Source organism: Furipterus horrens, unplaced genomic scaffold (genome assembly GCF_987537825.1).
Source record: "Furipterus horrens unplaced genomic scaffold, mFurHor1.1.pri manual_scaffold_13, whole genome shotgun sequence".
Taxonomy (NCBI): Eukaryota; Metazoa; Chordata; class Mammalia; order Chiroptera; family Furipteridae; genus Furipterus; species Furipterus horrens.
The window spans coordinates 43,000,332-43,019,526 of NW_028327183.1; the positions used below are offsets into that span (position 1 = coordinate 43,000,332).

General features: G+C 50.6%; 1 pseudogene; it reads left to right on the top strand.

Annotated features, from left to right (window-relative positions):
• The first annotated feature begins 12,907 nt into the window (after nt 1–12,907).
• On the top strand, nt 12,908–18,219 carry LOC149994785 (myosin-14 pseudogene; annotated as a pseudogene).
• The last annotated feature ends 976 nt before the right edge of the window (nt 18,220–19,195 follow it).

Below are 19,195 nucleotides of genomic sequence, written 5' to 3' on the forward strand. Positions count from 1 at the left end.
GGCCTCCGGAACTGCGCAGTAATATGCCTCTGCTGTTTCTGAGCGTGTTTCTCACGTTGGGAAAATTGAGAAGTTCTGGCTATTTGCTTTGTAGAACGGCCCTCAATTTAGATTTGATTGTTTCCTTTTTTTTTTTTTAAAGATTTTATTTATTTTTAGAGAGAGGTGAAGGGAGGAAAAAGAGAGGGAGAGAAACATAGATGGCTTGTCCCTTGCACGCCCCCAACTGGGGACCTGGCCCGCAACCCAGGCTTGTGCCCTGACTGGGAATTGAACTGATGACCTTTCAGCTTGCAGGCCAGCACTCGATCCACTGAGCCACACCAGCCAGGGCCGTTTGGTGGTTTCCTTATGATTAGCATGAGGTGAAGCACCATGGGCAGTGACAGTGTGGAAGTGGTGCTGTGTCCTTCTCTGTGAATCACATCAGGAGGACCATGCTGTCAGGAGGGCTTGTTACTGATCATATTAGCTTTGACAACTTGCTTGAGACACTGTCTTCCTAGTGTCTCTGTGGAAACTTACTCTTTTAACATAGGGTTAATTCGATGTTAACTATTATTTATCATTTTTCCCCCAACACTCATTTACTGATCATGTACTATGTGCCAGGCCCTGTCCAAGATGTTGTCGCCACTAACATGAATAACACTGTACCCTCTGGGAGGTCACACTCTTCCAAGGAAGGCTGATAAATGGTCAGAAACTCACAACTGAGAGAGACTTGTAGATGACCATAGTGTCACAGGGTACGCCAGGGGCTCAGAGGGTGTGTACTGGTCTGTCTGAGGGAGTCAGCTTTCTTCCTGGAAGAGGGGATATTTGAGTTAGGTATTGAAGGATGAGTAGGAGTTCACCAGGGAGCGATGGGGAGGGAATTCTGGGTAGAGGGAGCTGTGTTTATGCAGAGATGAAAGAGAGCACTTCCAACACCACATTGAAGGGCTGGGATATTTACCTAGAAGTACTGAGAGGGCTGTGAGCAGGGGATGGACGGGTCGGCTCTGGATGTAGACAGACCCTCTGGGTTCACATGAGGACAGGCCAGAGGGGAGAACCTGCAGATTTGGGAGGAGGCTGGGATAAGGATCCAGCGGGCAGAGGAGGAAGTCTGAATTGAAGTTGGGGCCATAGATGGAGAGCAGGGCTTGGAGCAGAGACCAAGGTGGGGGGTGGCAGGAGGGCCCACCTGTGGGGGATGGGCAAGGAACAGAGAGGTGGTGACAATGGTGTCCCTGTTATCTAACCTAGGTAAGTGGACATACTGAGAGGCCATTTATCATGAGGGAATATACAGGTATTGGAGCAGGTTTGGCAGGGAAAGTAATGAGCCCTGTTTTAGCATAAATTCTTGGCACATTTGAAAGAGATCTCCTTCCAGGATGGCTGGCCCCAAGAGGGGTGTGGAGTTTAAAGAGTTAATTCCTCTGCTCTTTGGAAAAAGAAAGGGTTGGGCTTCAGTGTTCTCTCTTCCTTCTTCTGTTTCTCTGGGAATAAACACATGTCAGATAATATGGACAAGAAAGTACCTGGCATTCCGCAAATACTCATTAGATGATAGTTATGTGGGTATTTTTAAAAAATGTAATGAGTACTTACCAAGTGCCAGACAATTATTACTGTGGTTCATGGTTCTTTCTCATTCTCCTCTGTCTTTTATGTTTTCCTTTCCTCATCCCCAGTGGGAAAGCAGTTGTCTGGCACCATAACATATCCGTGTAAGGCAGTCACTACGGAGAGAGACAGGTCGGTTTCCCTGTACATACTTCTGGAACTTTCTGCAGTGTTGGAAATGTTGCCTATCTGTGCTGCTAACATGGTAGGTAAGCCACCAACCTCCTGTGGCTATTGGGCACTCGATATGTGGCTAGCCAGACCAGGGGACTGAATTTTCAATCTTATTTAATTTTAATTATCGGAACTTAAATGTACTTATGTGACTAGTGGCTACTATGTTGGGCCTACTCCTGAGGAAGTGTAAAAATGTACCCTGTTTTCCCTGAAGGCACTAAGCTTCAAGGACTGCTGAGTTGGGAGGGGAGGGAGGAGAGGAGAGGAAGGGAAAAATTGAAAGGGGGAATATTGGGACTTTTCTACGTGGATGATGGGAGTATGAATTGAATCCGCCAAATAAAAAAGGCACACATCCTTCCTGGAACTCAACAATGAAAGACAAACAACCCAATTCAAATACAAGCCAAAGATCTGAACAGACACTTCACAAAGGAGGAGACACAAATGGCCAGTATGTGCATGAAAAAAATGTCATTAGTCATCAGGGAAGCGCGAATTGAAACTGGAATGAGATCAACAGACACAACGGCTAATATTCAAAATGACTGACAATGTTGCATGTTGACGAGGATGTGGAGCAACCAGGACAGCTGGTGGGGATGTAAAAGGCAGGCAGAATAACAGCCCCCAAAGGTGACCATGTCCTAATCCCCAGGGCCAGTGAGCGTGACCTTACAGGGCAAAAGGGACTATGCAGATGTGATTAAATTAAGAATCTTGAGTTGGGGAAATTATTCTGGATTAGCTGATGGGTCCTCAATGCCTAAATGTGACCACTAAGGTATTTATATGAGGAAGCCCAAAGGGTCTAAGTCAGAGAAGAAGATGTGACGATGGACGTAGAGGTTGGCGGGATGAGGCCACGAGCCAAGGAGTGAAGGCAGCCTGGAGAAGCTGCAAAAGGGACGGAAAATTCTGCTGACACCTTGACGTTAGCCCCAGAACACCCGTTTCAGACATCTGACCTCCAGAACTAGAAGATACATTTGTGCTATTTTAAGCCATCAAGATGGCGGCAAGTTGTTAGAGCCAGCGACAGAAAACTAATACAGCCACCTTGGGAGAAGTTCTGGGATTAATGTTATTTTTCTTTAAAATTATTTATTTATTTATTTATTTTTAGAGAGAGGAGAAGGGAGGGAGAAAGAGGGAGAGAAACAGCCATCGGTTGCCTCTTGTGTGCCCCCAACCGGGCCCACAACCCGGCGTGTGCCCTGACAGGCAAATCTAACCAGCGACCTTGGCTTTGCCTGATGATCCCCAGCCCACTGAGTGACACCAGTCAGGGCAACACTGAGACTTCTGCTGAGTAGCCTCAGACCCGGCATTAGCGCCAAGTTTGAAACTGTTAATGTAGCAAACACCACTCACCCCGCACGGGTGACTCCCCGAGAAACTACCCCATGGGACTCATGTGCTGCCCAAGGCTCTTTCAGTGGCTGAGCCCAACAGACAGACAACCCACAGGTCACAGATGATGCTCCAACCACCTGAACCATCTGGTCAGGGCTTTTTTGTTTTTTAAATATTTTATTTATTTATTTTCAGAGAGAGGAGAAGGGAGGGAGAAAGAAAACGAGAGATACAGCACTGTGTGGTTGCCTCTCCCACACCCCCCAAGTGGGGACCTGACCCACAACCCAGGCCTGTGCCCTGACTGGGAATCGAACCGGTGACCCTTTGGTTCGCAGGCCAGCGCTCAATCTACTGAGCCACACCAGCCAGGGCTGGCTTTGTTTTTAATGAGAAAGACGTGGATGGATGCAACATAGCAATCTTGAGGACATATTATTGCATGCAGTGCCACTGGAGTCTTGCCAGCAGGAACTTGGAAGGGGACGAGGGAACGTCAGTGGGGAGGGATCTGTCCTGGGTCCTGGGTCCTGAGTGCAGTGGTGGTTACAACGCTGTCAGCATCTGTCAACACTCACAGATCCATTAACTACAAAGGGTGGATTTTGCCTCATCTAGGGACTTTATCTCTGCATCTATTATATAATTATGCATTATATAAGTTATACCTCAATAAGCCTCATAAGCCTGACTTTAAGAAAAAAACTATTCTCTTTTTTAAAGATTTTATTTATTTATTTTTAGAGAGAGGGGAAGGGAGGGAGAAAGAGAAGGAGAGAGACATTAATGTGTGACTGCCTCTCGGATGCCCCCCAACTGGGAACCTGGCCCACAACCCAGGCATGTGCCCTGACTGGGAATCAAACCGGTGACCCTCTGATTCGCAGGTTGGTGCTCAATCCACTGAGCCACACCAGCCAGGCCACAAACTATTTTTAGGATCTGCAGGTTTTATCAGACACTGAAGGTATGGTCACAAGGTCAAGAACCAGCAGGTGCAGAAGGGAGGCATGTTTGAGCGTGGGCATTGAGCGGGCACAACTGCATCACCTGCCTGGAGTCCAGTGGAAAGGGAAGGAAGGACATTCCAAGGAGAAGGCCCTGCCTGGGCTTAGGCTGAGACTCAGAGGTGGGTCCTGGGATGGGTGTGCCAACCAGGGGGCTGGGAATGCAGGGAACCTTCAGAGGAGTGGCGTGGCGGGGGAGGAGGAGGCAGGAGGTGGGTTGAAAGCAGAAGGGGGCCCTTGGCATACTTGGTTTCTATCCTGTCACCGGGCTGTTGTAATATACAGCTGGCCATATATTCGTTAATTATACACCTGCCTTATCTTCCCGGCCCAGCCTGCATTCTATTCAGGTGGGCAGACAGTTCTGGAGGCCCAAGGGACACTGGCCACTTTGCTGGACTCTGAAGAACTGGTCCCTACTCTTGAGGAGATCCCGGACAAGCTGGGGAGACCAACAGGTAAGTAGGTGGTCCCCACACCTTGGGGAGAGGCTATAGTGAAAGGGCCACAGGTGCCAGTAGAGCTCCCTACTAGAAATCATGGAAGGCTTCCTGAAGGAGGAGGCATCAGGGTAGGCCTTTCCCAACATCCTGAGACTAATCTCAAAAATAATCATGATAGTAATAGCTGTCAATATTTGAGTGCACAAAATCACTGCATTAAGCACAAGACAGGAATCAATTGATTTAACCTTACAAATCTACAAGGTAGATACTTTGATCATCATCTCCCTTCTACAGATTAGGAAAGTTGAGGCACAGACTCTGTTCTCTGTCCCCAAAATGCTCCTGCTCTGGTTAGGGAGACAGTCTCGGATAGAGTCTCAGTCTAGTGAACTTGTGCTTTAATGGTGGCAACAGAAAGCATTGGTGGGAATTGAGCCCAGTGAGTCGGGGGAGTGGCAAGTGGAAAGACCTCTAAGAAGAGACCACCACCTAAGATGGACCCTTTTTCAGGGCATGGAGGTAGGCTCATAGAGTTGCATCATATTTTCAGTTCTCGTCTCTGTCATTTGAACACACCCTATTTTGCTTTCTTTCTGCTTTTGCCCTTTACATTCCTGGCTTCTTTCTGTCTCCTCCCTGGCACCCCATGGACAAACCCAACACGTTTAACATTCGTGCGCCCTTGGGTAGGAATAAAGGCCTGCAGGCCAGACAAGGGTTGCTTTGTGGAAATCTATCTTCTAAATTGATATGAAAGATATAAATCATACCTTTCAATTTGTTCTATAGACCTGGTTTCATTTATTTGTTTTTTGAAAGATGTATTTATTTATTTTTAGAGAGAGGGGAAGGGAGGGAAGAAGAGGGAGAGAAACATCAATGTGCTAGGAGAGAAATGTTGATCCATTGCCTCCTACTAGCCCCCAGCTGGGAACCTGGCCCGCAACCCAGGCATGGGCCCCGACTGGGAACCGAACCAACAATCCTTCAGTTCCTGGCCAGCACTCAGTCCACGGAGCCACACCAGCCAGGGCTGGTTTCGTTTCTTACTTCTCCCCATCAACATTATGTTTTTAGGTTCTCTCCATGTTCCGATGTGTAACTCTGATTTCTTGCCTCCAGAACACCATGGGGAATCCGCTCCTGTTTTATTTGTCCTGTCTCCAAGTAACAGATCCCATGGTGTCCTACACCTGTGTCAACCTTTCCTGTGGGTTTCTACTGGGAAATGAGGTTTCTGGGACACAGGATAAGTGCGTAGTTAACGTCCAAAAATTCTGTCCCATCATCTGAGGTGGATGCTGAGGTCCTAGCAGCGTTCCACCAGGCGGAGAAGCATGGAGAAGGGAACAGCCAGCCCAAAGGGCCACGAAAGTCCACAGTGCATCCTGGGGTCAGAAAATTATGGGTCAACCTCCCCAAGGGGTGGAACCCTTCACCGAATAGCCGTGTAATAAATACCTGACAGGATTGATTTCTTTTTCTTTTTCTTTTTTTTCCTAAAAAGGAAACTAGTCTTGTTGTGGGTGGCACTTTGACACCATCTATTAAAATCTCAACTGCATTATAGTCTTTGCCTCAGCAATATGCTCTGTGCACAGGAGGAAGTAGGAAGGATGTTTACTGAGCTGTCATTTGTACAGTGACAAATGGAAACCACTAAAAGCTCCATTAGCAGGAGAGGAGTCAAAAGAACCACAGACTGTGGTTGTGGAATACCATTCAGGTGTGAAAAAGATGAAGGTGAATTTAAATAAAAAATTTTAATTTTATTTATTTTTAAAGAGAGGGGAAAGGAGGGAGAAAGAGAGGGAAAGAAACATCGATCTGTTGCCTCTCGCAGGCCCCCAGCTGTGCCCTGATCAAGAATCAAACTGGCGACCTCTAGGTCCACAGGCTGGTGCTCAATCCACTGAGACACACCAGCCAAGGCAGATTAAGGTGAATTTAAATGTAGAGGCATGGAAAGTTTCCTAAGACATATTGCTTAGTAAGAAAAGTAAGCCACAGTTCAATATATCAAGTATTATCCAACTTCCTAAACACAAGAAATCATCAGGAATGTTTTTGTTACTTGTTCATTTCAGCAGATCCTCTCGCAACAGTGTTTTCTGTCCTACATTGGTTCATTATGAGATTGTTGAGATGCCGTAGGAACTTAACTCTTGTTTATATCAATTAGCTTATGGTAAAATTGGTTTCCTTATACATTGTTTCACATAAAGCCTCAGAACCTATTGACTGTGTTAAGTGAGGACTTACTGTGTATAAATCAGAGGTTGTAAACTTTTCCTGTAAAGTCTCAAAAAGTATTTTCAGCTTTGAACATCATAGGGCCTCTATCATAACTCCTCAACTTGCCCCTCAGTGTGAAAGTAGTCATAGATGATACATAGACAAATGAATGACCTTGGCTGTGTACCAATAAAACTTTATTTACAAACACAGACAGAGGGCCAGAGAGGGCGTACAGTCATTTGCTGACCCCTGATATAAATATATAATACATGTTTTTGGAAGAATCCACACCAAAGTATGATCAGGGGTCCATCTAGAAGGGGAGGTGAAAAGGAAGGTGCTGGTCAAGGTCAGCGTCACCCTCTTATTTGAACGTTTCCACCTTGTGTAATTAAAATTGTTTTACTTCAGAAAGAAAATAATTTAAAGATAGCTTGGTGTGGCTCAGTTGGTTGGACTGTTGCCCAGTGATTGAAGGGTTGCAGGCCCCATCCCTGGCCTGGGCGCATACAGGAGGCAGCTGATCCGTGTTTCTCTCTTATATTGATGTTTCTGTCTCTCTCTTCCTCTCCTTTCCTCTCTCTCTAAAAGCAATGAAAAAAAAAATGTCCTTGGGTGAGGATAAAAAAAAAAAAACAATTAAAATTAGGTTGGGTGGCCTTTTCACCCTTCCTGATTATAAGGTAATGAGTGTCATTTTAGGAATGCCAGCAGCAAGTAAAAGTAACGAGGAAGTAAAAGTTGCCCGTCACTCTACCAGCTCGAGCAGAATTTCCTAAAGGGCTTGTTTATTACACTTATGACAGAGATTTACAGAGCACTTACTGTGTGCAAGGAACTGTCCTGGTGCTGGGCACAGAGCAGTAAACGGAGCAGAATCCCCACCCTCTCTAGGGTTGATTTTCTGCAGTCAAAGAGAGTTAGACAATAAATAACAAACACAGTAGCCCTGGCTGCTGTGGCTCAGTGGACTAAACGCCGGCCTGCAAACCAAAGGATTACTGGTTCGATTCCCAGCCAGGATACATGCCTGGGTTGCAGGCCACCTTCCTGGTTAAGGGGGTTGGGGCGTGTGAGAGGCAACCACACATTGATGCTTCTCTCCCTCTCTTTCTCCCTCCCTTCCCCTCTCTCTAAAAACAAGTAAATAAAATCTTTAAAAAAAAAATGAACACAGTAGATAAGTAGATGATGTTCCTCTCCCTCTTTCACCGCCCCCTTCCCTTCTCTCTAAAAATACATACAATTAAAAAAAATCTTTTTAAAAAAATAAGAAACACAGCAAATAAGTGAATGATATACTATGCTGGCAGATTAGAAGTGCTAGAGGAAACAGATACAGGAGAGTCGGTGTGGTCGGAGCAGAGTAATCAAGAGGAAGAGGTTTGGGAAGTGAGGGCAGACAGGGGGCAAAGGGTGAGGACTTTCCTTTGACTCTGAGCAGGCCCGGATCCGGGGGTGGACTTCCCTTAGGTGTGAATGGGTTCCTTCTGCCTGGTGTGAGGGCTGGTCTTGTCTTTGTTCCTTCCGCCTCCTCAGCCTTGGGAATGGATACACCTCCTGTTTGCGCAAAGTTTTATTGGAACACAACCACGCCCATTCGCTTACATAGTATCTATTGCTGCTTACCTGCTACAAAGGCAAACAGTAGTTAAGACAGAGACCATCTTATCTTGCCTTCTAAGCTGAGGTATAGACTGTCTGGCCTTTTACAGAAAATATTTGCTGACCCCTGGTCTAGAACAAAGCCTGGCATGTAGTGGGCACTCAATACATGTTCGTCATGGCAGAAAGGAGCCCATCACTCATCTGTGACCCACACGAGGTCACCAGCTTGCTCTTGTCTCAGAGCCAGTTCCAGCTCTGAGTCACACGCAGGAAAACATCAGCCCAGTGGCCAAAAATAAAATGCTGGAACCATTCGAATCTCTGCCACAGAGAAAATGCCCAGGCAGGATTATAGTCAGGACCCACAGCGACACTTAGCATGCTTCTTGTCCTTCTCTTTTTCTCTATTAAGACTCGAGCCCCCTTAACCCCCCCCAGGCGCAGAAGCTGCTCCCCCCAATCTTTTTCTTGTTCAAAAATCTCCCCAAACCCTCTTCCGCTGAGCAGCCCCTCCCTGGCTCTCCCATCTCCTCCTCTCTAAGCTTGAAAGTTTTATTCTTGTGCATGAACTTGGCTCTTCAGGGCTTTCCCCCCACACCTCTGCTGCCCATTTCTCGGATTCTGCATAACAAGCAGTTATGACTTTAGAAAACAGGACCGTGCCAGCTGGCAGGAATCCCTCTCTTCCTCTGGGAACTCTGAATTCTCCCACATTCTCATTTCCTCCCTAGCCCTGCACACATCCATCCCAATCTTCCAGCCACCCCCACGTCTGAGTTTCAGAGCTTATGCTGTACCCTCGGGACCCACTGAGGACTCAGAGCTGGCCGCTGACAGCCAGGGGCTCACAGTTTCATGGGGGGGGGCAGTCCCAGGGCCCAGGGAAGGACGTGGGTGCATCATCAAGGCACCCGCTCTCTGGGGCAGACTTAGATGGAGGACAGAGGGAAGGCTCTGAGTAGCCGAGGGCCTCCTTCTGACTCTGTTGCTTGGGTCTCAGCCTCTCTGGTGACTTCATATAGTGATCCACGACCCAAGCTCTGGTGGCAGACACCCAGGGTTCAAATTCAGACTCTGATGCTTTCTAGCTGTGCAGCCGTGGGCAGCTTTCCCTTGATGTACTCATCTGTAAATTGAATATTGACACTAGTGCCTACCACTTAGAGTTACTGGGAGGATTATGGGATTTGATACATATACGGGGCTTAGAATGGTGCCTGGTGCACACTAAGCAGTCAGTCACTAACAGCAACTATCAGAGCACTTAGCACAGGCATCCAGCTCATAGAACGCCCTCAGCTAAAGGAAGCTTAATATTAACATTCAGTGATGTCATAAATTACCCCAGAGACTGAGCAGCATTAATAATGTCTCCAGTGTAGACCCTTGGTGGGAATGATGACATCACTAGTTGCCAGGTAGATTTAACCCTAAATAGGGTTGATGACATCACCAGGTACCAGGCAGAATGGGGTTAGAGTGGGTGCCACAGTGTTCTCTCCTGTTGAAATGTTTCCTGGTGCCTTTGGGCACATGGAACTTTTATGGGTCTGAGGCTCATTCTTCTTTAAGTTAAATGGGGATAGTAAAAGTATCAATTTAAGAAGATTGTTGCAAAAATCCAATGAGTGAGTTAATACAAAGGACACAAAATCCATCACCCAGTCAGCACTCAATAAACAACAGCTCTGCCCTGGCCTGTGCATCTCAGGTGACGCATCATCCTGTACACTAAAAGGCTGGGGGTTCGATTCCTCGTCAGGGCGCATGCCTACGTTGGGGTTTGATCCCCGGTTGGGGTACATATGGGAGGCAACCAATAGGTGTTTCTCTTCTATCACATCGATGTTTTTTTCTCTCTCTTTCTCTCGCTCTCTCCTTTCCTCTCTCTTTGAAATCAATAAACATATTTTAAAATATATAAAAATAAATAAATAAACTGCAGCTCCTGTTATCCTCACAGCAGAAGACTTCCATAAAGGATCCTCTGCCAGGGTAACAGGTGCCCTCAGCTCAGTCTTGGTTAAGAGTACAGACTCAGGGGTCTGACTCACTGCAGTCTGAGCCCAGATCTGCCACCAGGAGCGGCCAGGAGAGCCTGGGCACATTGCTGGCCTATATAGTGGGGCAATGACAGTGCCATCCTCATAGGGCTGGCATGAGGGTGCACTGAGATGATGGCAGTCGTGTTCCCAGCACATAATCAGGCCTCATAAACACGAGCTGTGTTATCACTGAAGATGCCCTCAAGAAAGGTCCTCCACTCCCCAGAACTCAGTTTCCCCATTTGCAAAGAAGTGGGCAGGGCCATGGCAACGTCAATGCTTCTCGCCTCAAGGACTTGCCTTTTCCATTGCCAAGCAAATTAATTTGGAGTTGGGTGCTTGCACTCCTGCCTGCCCTCAACCCAATGCCAACGTCTCCTCCTGTTTCTTCATTCCTCATCTCTTACCTTCCAACCTTTTCCTTCCTCTGGCTCTTTCCCTTGTTCTGGACTTTCTCTCTTGTTTCTCTCCTGCATGCTGTCAGAACACTGTTTGTAGGGCAATGAACAACAATGGTAATAGTAATCATTATCTGTTTATTTTGCCTTTCCGCAATGCATCGACTCTTTGTATGCACTGACTTATTTAATTCACACAATGCAAAAACTTGTTGGCATTGATTCAAGAGCACCTGTTGAGTGCCTACTGTATGCAGGGCCCTGAAGATCCAGCACTCAACAAATGAAAGATCCTTGCCCTCATGGGACTTACAGTCTAGTGGGGAGACAGATGATAAACAGATAAACAAATCAACAAACTCTACCAGACTCATGAGCTAAAACAAAGCATGGGGAGAGAGAGTGATGAGGAGACGTTTATATAGAATGGTCAGGAAAGGCCTCCTGAAGGAGGTTACATTAGAGCGGACCTGACAATGTCCGCCATTGGGATGCAGCCATACAAAACTTGGGGAAGAGCATTCCTGGTGGAAGGAAGGGCAAATGCAAAGTCCCTGAGGCAGGCCCATGCCTGGGGAGTGTTTGAGGAATTGAGGAAGGGCTAGAAGGCCAGTGTGGCTGGAGCCAAATGAAAGGGAGATGAGATCAGACAGGGCCCCTGGGGTGGGGGTAGGTGGGGACAGGGCACATTGTGCAGGGGTTTGTGGGCCCTGGTGTCGACACTGGCTTTTACTCTGAGATGGAGCCGTGAAAGGTTCTAAATAGAGGCGGGGAGCAGTCGGAATAAAGTTGAACAGGACCCCAGTGGCAGTAGAGTAGACAGCATGTGTGCTTGGAGTGTTGTCAGAGTGGAGGCAGAGAGGCCATCATCCTCGTTGTACAGATGCAGGAACAAATGGAACCTCAGAAAAAGCCAGCAACTGAACTGAGCCCACACAGCCGCTGGGCAGCAGAGCCTGGCTGGCAGGCTGGCTGGGGCTTGATTGACATGCAGCTCCCAGCTCCCACCCCAGCTGCTTGCTTCTCTTGGAGCCTCGGTGAACACCTGTAAAATGGGAACAAACAGCTCGGAGACCGGTGGTGCATGGCTCACCAGCAACCACATGGTCACCACCTCGGGGTTCAGCAGAGCCTTTTCTTGTGACTTTGGGAAGTCGCCTGTCTGTCCTGACCTTCAGTTTTTCCATTGTAAATTGGGAAGCATTAACCAACGTTTGGGTGTAGCATGGTGAATAAGAGCAGTTCTGGAGTCAGATTTAGCGGGATTCGAGTTCTTGCTCTGCCACTGGCCAGCTCTGTGACTTTCGGCAGTAAACACCTTCTTTCTAAGCTTCGGTTTACCTCATCTGGAAGATGAAGATCTTAATAACACCAATTCCAAACGGTAGTTGTAAGGATTAAATGAGACCATGTAGGTAAATCGCTTAGCACAGCTCCTGGCATACATCGGACACGCAATACTTGGTCATTCTTACTGACAGTGGCGCCCACAACTCCCCGGTGGGCGTGAGACTGGGGGAGTGCCTGGTACGAGGTCTGTGTTCGACAAAAGTGAATTCTCTCTCCCGTTTCTCCTGCCCGCCAGCTCCCGGGGGACCCAGGCATTTTGGCCTCCCTCCGGCCCCCCCCCACGCGGGTCCTCACAAAGGTCCCCATTCATTCCTCGCGTACAAAGCGGCCCATTCACCCTGGTCTCTTGGGCCTCCCGCCCCAGGCCGCCCCCCGAGCCTCGCCGTTGGTCGAACCCACTGCCCGTCGGGCCTCGGGTCCCGCCCACAACCGCGCAGTCTTGCTCCGAGCTCCCGCGCGGTTCTTTTCCCACGGCTGGCACACTCCGATAACTTCTGATTGGCTTCTCCTGCCAGCAACTCGTCTTGATTGGTGGCACCTCCCCCCATGGGCGGGACCGTAGCTTGCCGCAGCGGGCGCCGATTGGTCTCTTGTGCGCTCGTGTGGGCGGAGCTTTCCTAAAAGACCCGCCCCTCTTTCTCCTCAGGCCGAAGCCTCGGGATGGCTCTGGAAGCCGGTGAGTGCACCGGGGCTCGCTGCCCGCCGGAGGTGGCGGAGCGGGACGGGGCCCTGGGAGGCTTGGGCCTCGGGGCTGCGAACGGGGCCCCGGGGCCTGCGCGAACGCAGGGGCAGGAGCGGTGACTGGGACAATCACCTTGGGCGTGCTGCGGAACAGCTACGGGGCGGCGGGGGGGGGGCGGGACGGAGCATCTATACTCCCCCCAACTCGAGTCCCTACTGTGTGCGAGGCCAGATCGGGGTCCTCGCTGGCGGCCCCTAGGCCTGTTCCGTAGGTGGGGAAACTGAGGCTCGCCTCGGGACCCTGCAAGCTTTAATACCTGAGTCATCGCCTTCAGTCCCCCGCCCCCAGAGAAGACAGCGTCTGTTTTCACTTGTAAAAAACTGCGGATCCGAGACAAGGGTCAGGCCCGGCGGAGGCAGAGGGGCGGGGAGGGACATGTTTCTGAGCACCGACACAGTACTTGGGCGCTTTTGTTTTTATAATTAAATAATGTCCTTTAATTACACGAGCTCGAAGTGGGCTCTGTTGTACCCGTTTTACAGGGAGGGGAAAGCCGAGGCGGGCAGAGTTGGCGCCTGCAGGGGGCGGAGCTGAGGCTCGCACTTGGGAGGCTGGCGCTGTGCGGGTCCCTGAACCGCTTTGATCCCGCAGTTGTCCACGGGGGAGACTGCGGTCCCTGCGGCTTAGACGGGGAAGCCGGCTCCAAGAGTTACCAAGTGAGAGGAGAAAGTTGACATCTTGGAGAACCTAATACAACACTTTCTCCCCCGAGCCCCCTCTGTACAATGGCAGAAAACCATCCGGGCTTGAGCCTAGCGCTCCCTCGTACCGACTGTGTGACCTTGAGCGCGTGACTTGGCCTCTCTGTGCCTCGATTTCCCATCGGAGAAATGGAGATGCTCATCGTCCCCATCTCATTTTTTTTAGGGGGGGTTCATTTTATGAGCTAACACTCGGAGAGCTGTTCTCAGAGCAGAAAACACCAAGCACATAGTAGGTGCGCTTAGCACTATTTAGTCGTCATTTCACCCGTGAGGAGACTGAAGCTCCCGAGGCCGGAGTAGTGCTTTGCCGTCCTCTTTGGTGCTCCTAGTACCTTCTGTAGGTTGTACTGTCCCATTTCCAAGGGTGGGGACCCTGAGGCTCAGAGACAGTAAGTGAAATCGTGAGGCATTGCTTATTTAAGCCCCGCCCTGGGCTCTTTCTCCCACATTTTAAAATTTCTTTTACTGACCGAAATGCACAGAGGAAAGTTGAAGCCCAGAAAGCTTGAGCGGGATTCAAACCCCGGAGACCCCAGCCCTCTCCGCGGCGGGCGCCCGACCTTTACCCGCCAGAAGGAGGGGCTCCTGGCGCCGCCGCCGTCCCTGCCGCCCACCTGGCTGCCGGCTCATCCCCGCCTCCCCGCATCCTCCTGTCCTGAGCTCGCGGCTCCAGGGCCCAACCCCCTTCCCAAGCCGGGCAGGTGCTGGGTGACATCAGAGCCAGGCTCCCTCCTGGTGACGCGACGTGGCCCCGCCTCGCGCTGGACCGCGGAGGTAGCCGCACCTGAGAACTCTGAAGGGGACCGGGGATTCCTGTGCCCCCTCCCCAGCTTCCCGATTCCTGCGCCGCGCGGTGCGCCCAGGTAGTGCCGAGGATCTTCGGGAGAAGGGGGCGGCGACCCAAGCGCTTGGGTCTCGGGGGAATGTGGGTTGGGCGCTCGGATTCCTGGATCCGAGGAGGGGGGTTGGGGGCCAGGAATCCCAGTCGGAGTAAGGACGGCGCTGGGAGCCGGAACTCCTAGGTCTGGAGGGAGAAAGGCACGCGGGCCAGGACTCGGTCTGGGGGCTGGACTCCTGGGTCTGTTGGAGGGGGCGGGGGTTGGAATCCTGGGGCTGGGGATCCGGAATCCTGGGGCTGCGGGTCCAGAATCCTGGGTTTGCGAGAGGAGCCTGGGGGCCTGGTTCCTGGGTCTGAGAAAGAGGAGCCTGGGGTTTTAGACTTCTGGGCCTGAGGGAGGAGGGGGCTGGGAACGCACATTTCTGGGTCTGGGGATGGAGGGGACTCCTGAGTACTAGCACTCTGCTGAGGTCAGAGGGCTGGATTCCAAGGGCCCCAACCCTTGCCCCAGGGGCGGATCCCTGGCTCCTTTTCATTTTCTAGCCCAGCAGTCTCTGCCCCTCCCAGGGCAGGTGCTTTCACCTGCCCTGGTGACAGTAATGAGCCGAGGCAGAGGCGTTCCTGCTGGCTGAAGAGGGTGGGGCTGCCTGAGGGGCTGGCGGCTGAGGCCTGCAGTCTGCCTGGTCAGCGCTGTTGTCAGTCCTCAGAATCAGTCCCCAGGCATCCGCCCCTCTGGCCTGGCTGCAGTGAGGTGAGGGGGCCTGAGCTCAGGGGGCTAAGGGAGGAGGAGGGGGCTGAGGGTTCAGATTCCTTGGTCCTGGGGGCCTGGGCTCCTGAGTCTGGAGGAGGAGGGTGCTGGGGGCCTGGACTCCTGGCTCTAGGAAGGGGACGATATAGGACTGGGTGATTGCAAAAACTCCCAAACCCTTCCTGGTCAAAGGCCGAGGGCTGGAGAGGAAGTGGGTGGAGTAGGGAAGGGTGCAGCGGGGGTAAAGTCCTGGGGATGGGGCTGGGATCTGGGTGGATCAGGGCCACGCAGGAGGCCTTGGCAGTTAGTTTGTGGCCTGGGAGGTGGTGAAACACCATCCGCTGGGGGTAGGGTCCTGCCGTCTGAGGGCAGGGTTCAAGGCCCGAGAGCATCAGGAGCAAGCATCACTGTGGGCCAGGACTGCTGGCGCTGGGCTGTGAGGAGAGGGTCTAGGGGGCAGTGGGACGTGTGGCTTGGAGCCAGGTTTCCAGTGGGAAAGGCTCTGCAGGAAGGACAGGAGCCTGATGGGACCAGGTCTGAGGATGTCTCAAGAAGAGCTGGGTGTTTGGAGGGACTTCTCCAGGGGCATATTGGAGGTGCCGGGGGCCCCGAGGCCAGAGGCAGAAGCAGTAAGGTGGGGGAGACGGAAATGTTGGGGTGCTCCTGCACCGGTGTGGCCGGGCAGTGATGCGGGTGTCCGGGGCAGTGGAAAAGAATAGAGGAGCGGCCGTAAGGAGGGACAGGGAGAATGTCGTTCCTGATGGTGCTTAGGCTGTGGAGTTGCTGCGGTCTGTTCACTACTGGTCTGTGGCCCGCTGAGGGCGGGGAGGGGCTGAGTACCTTCTGGCTCACCTGGTGCCTCCCTTACAGCTCACAGCTCACACCGGGTTGTGACCATCTGAGAGCAGATCACTCCACACCTCCAGCTCCTCCAGGCGGGGCCCTGTCTGACTCATCTCAGGGCCCCCAGCCTCCACGGCCTCAGGGAAGGCTGACTGAATGGAGGAGTGAATGAATGTGGCCAGTCTCCCCATTATACAGAGAAGGAAGCCGGGTCACAGGGAAGGGAGGCACTGTTGACTGAGGCAGGAGATTTGAGTCTGTGCTGCAGGCATCGGGTAGACCTGGTGTAGTCTGGGTACCTGAGTGACACACATCAGATTGACGCCCTTTAGGTCTCCCATCTAGGGGGTCAACTTCCTCATCATGACCTACTCTGGCCCCCTTTGTCTCCAGTCTTACCTCGCCTGCCTCCTTCTCTCCTTCCATCACTAGAATCCAGCCTCCCTGGCCTCTCACAATGCCACAGACATACAGGAACACTCCTGCCTCAGGGCCTTTGCACTGACTATTCTCCCAGCCTGAAATGCTTTTCCTCCCGATATTCCCATAGTTTGCTCCCTTAATTTCCCTCAGTTTTTTTTTTCAAATGCCACATCAGAGAGGCCTTTCCTGTCCACTCCAATTAAAACTGCAACACCACTCAATGCTAATATCCACTGTTCCCTGCCTTATTTTTCTCCTTGGCATTTCTCATCATTTAACATACTATATAATTATTTATCTTTTTATCTGTCTCCTGGGATTACAGCAGCACTAGGCAATAGAAACATAATGCAAGCCAAATGTATAATTTAAATTTTTCTAGTAGCCACATTAACATTTTTTAAAGTAAAAATTAATGTTAATGCTATATATTATTTAATTCAATATGTCCAGCATATTATTGCAATATGTCATCAAATAGAAATCTGGTGTGTATCTTAAACTTAGAACCCATCTTCATTTGAAGTCTTTATTTCAAGTGCCCAGTAGCTACATGAGGCTGTTTATATTTAAATTTAAAGTTGAATGCAATTAAAAATTTATTCCTTAGTCCTACTTGCCACATTTCTTTTTTTCTTTTTAATGTTCTTTTTATTGATTATAGAAAGAGAGCAAGGGAGGGAGAGAGAAAGGGAGAGAAACATCTTGCACGCACCCCAACCAGGACCGCACCCGCAACCTGGGCATGTGCCCTGACTGGGAATCAAACTCACGACCTTTCAGTTTTTGGAAGGATGCTCCAACCAACTCAGCCACACCGGTCAGGGCCCACTTGCCACGTTTCAAGTGCCCAGCAGCCACACGGTGCTGTGGCTTCGTATTGGACAGCGCAGGGGTCTTTTTCGGGCTTGTTCACGGCTGTATGACCAGAGCCTTGAACAGTGCCGGGCTCACAGCCTGGCTTACTACATACCTGTTGAATGAGTGGGTAGAGAGGCGAATGGATGAAATGAGAAAAGAGATCCCTGGACCCATTTTGCAGAACTATGAAAAGAGGTCTGGTGAAGAAAGACAAAGGGGACTGCCTGGGGGATTTGGGGTGGGAATGGAGCCCCGCTTGACCTCCATTCTCTTCTCTTCCCCTGCAGACCATGGCCGCAGTGACCATGACCATGCCCGGGAGGAAGGTGCCACCCAGGCCGGGCCCGGTGCCCGAGGCGGCCCAGCCGTTCCTGTTCGCACCGTTGGGGCCCGGCGCAGGTGCGGGGCCTGGGGGCTCCGGCACCTCCCCGCAGGTGGAGTGGACCGCTCGGCGCCTGGTGTGGGTGCCTTCGGAGCTGCACGGGTTCGAGGCGGCGGCGCTGCTAGATGAGGGCGAGGAGGAGGCGGAGGTGGAGCTGGCGGAGAGCGGGCGCCGGCTGCGCTTGCCCCGCGACCAGATCCAGCGCATGAACCCGCCCAAGTTCAGCAAGGCCGAGGACATGGCCGAGCTGACGTGCCTCAATGAGGCCTCGGTGCTGCACAACCTCCGTGAGCGCTACTACTCCGGCCTCATCTACGTGAGTGGCCTCCTGCCCGGGAGGGCATCGGCGATGGGGAGCGGGTGTCAGCATCCTGACTTGAAGGCGCATGGGGCTGTGTACTGTCTTTATCCCACCTCGTGTGACTATTCCCACACTTAGTCGCCAAGTTATATTTATTTATTTATTTTAATTGTATTTATTTATTTTTAGAGAGAAGGGAAGGGAGGGAGAAAGAGAGGGAGAGAGATCAATGTGTGGTTGCCTCTCCCATGCCCCCAACTGGGGGCCTGGCCCGCAACCCAGGCATGTGCCCTGACTGGGAATCGAACCGATGACCCTTTGGTTTGCAGGCCGGCGCTCAATCCACTGAGCCACACCAGCCAGGGCTGTTGCCAAATTATAAATTAATGGATTACCAGGACTACCTCAGACCCCATCGGGGGTGCCCCATAAAAGTACCTTATTATTTTCCTAAAGTATAAAAACATTCTGAATTCTTAACTATGATACATGGAGCATGTTTTGAGAAAGGGATCTGGGTCTGTAATAATAATTAGTGAGAACACTGAGTATGGAAAACCACAAGCTCTGGGATAAATGCCTTCCATGTATTAATTGATTTCCTCTTACCTTATACAAGTAGAGTCTATCATTATCCCCATTTTATCTAAAAGGAAACTGAGGCCCAGAGAGATTTAGTAACAATACAAACTAACATTTATTAAGCATATACTAGGCACTCTAAAATATATTGTCTCATGGGGGTGGGTGAAATAAAATGATTGTAGCAGATTATAATTAAGTAACACATTATTTCAAGGAGATAAAAAACGAATGAGAACACATCACTTACATAAAGACTATATATGGTCCTGGTACATCTGCACAATTATAAAGCATTTTATAGATAAAGAAACTGAGGCACAGAAAGGTCAAGTTCCTTGGCCAAGGTCACCCAGTTGGATGGGGCAGACCCTGGTCCAGCTCCGGGCTCTCCCATTTTGCTATGGTGCCTCTTAAGATTGAGATGGGATCGACGGTGGTGAGGTTGGCTGAGGTAGCCCGTCTCTTAAGCAGGCAGTATCTCTCACGTTACATAATCTTTACAGCAAACAGAAGAAATAGGATAGCGGTT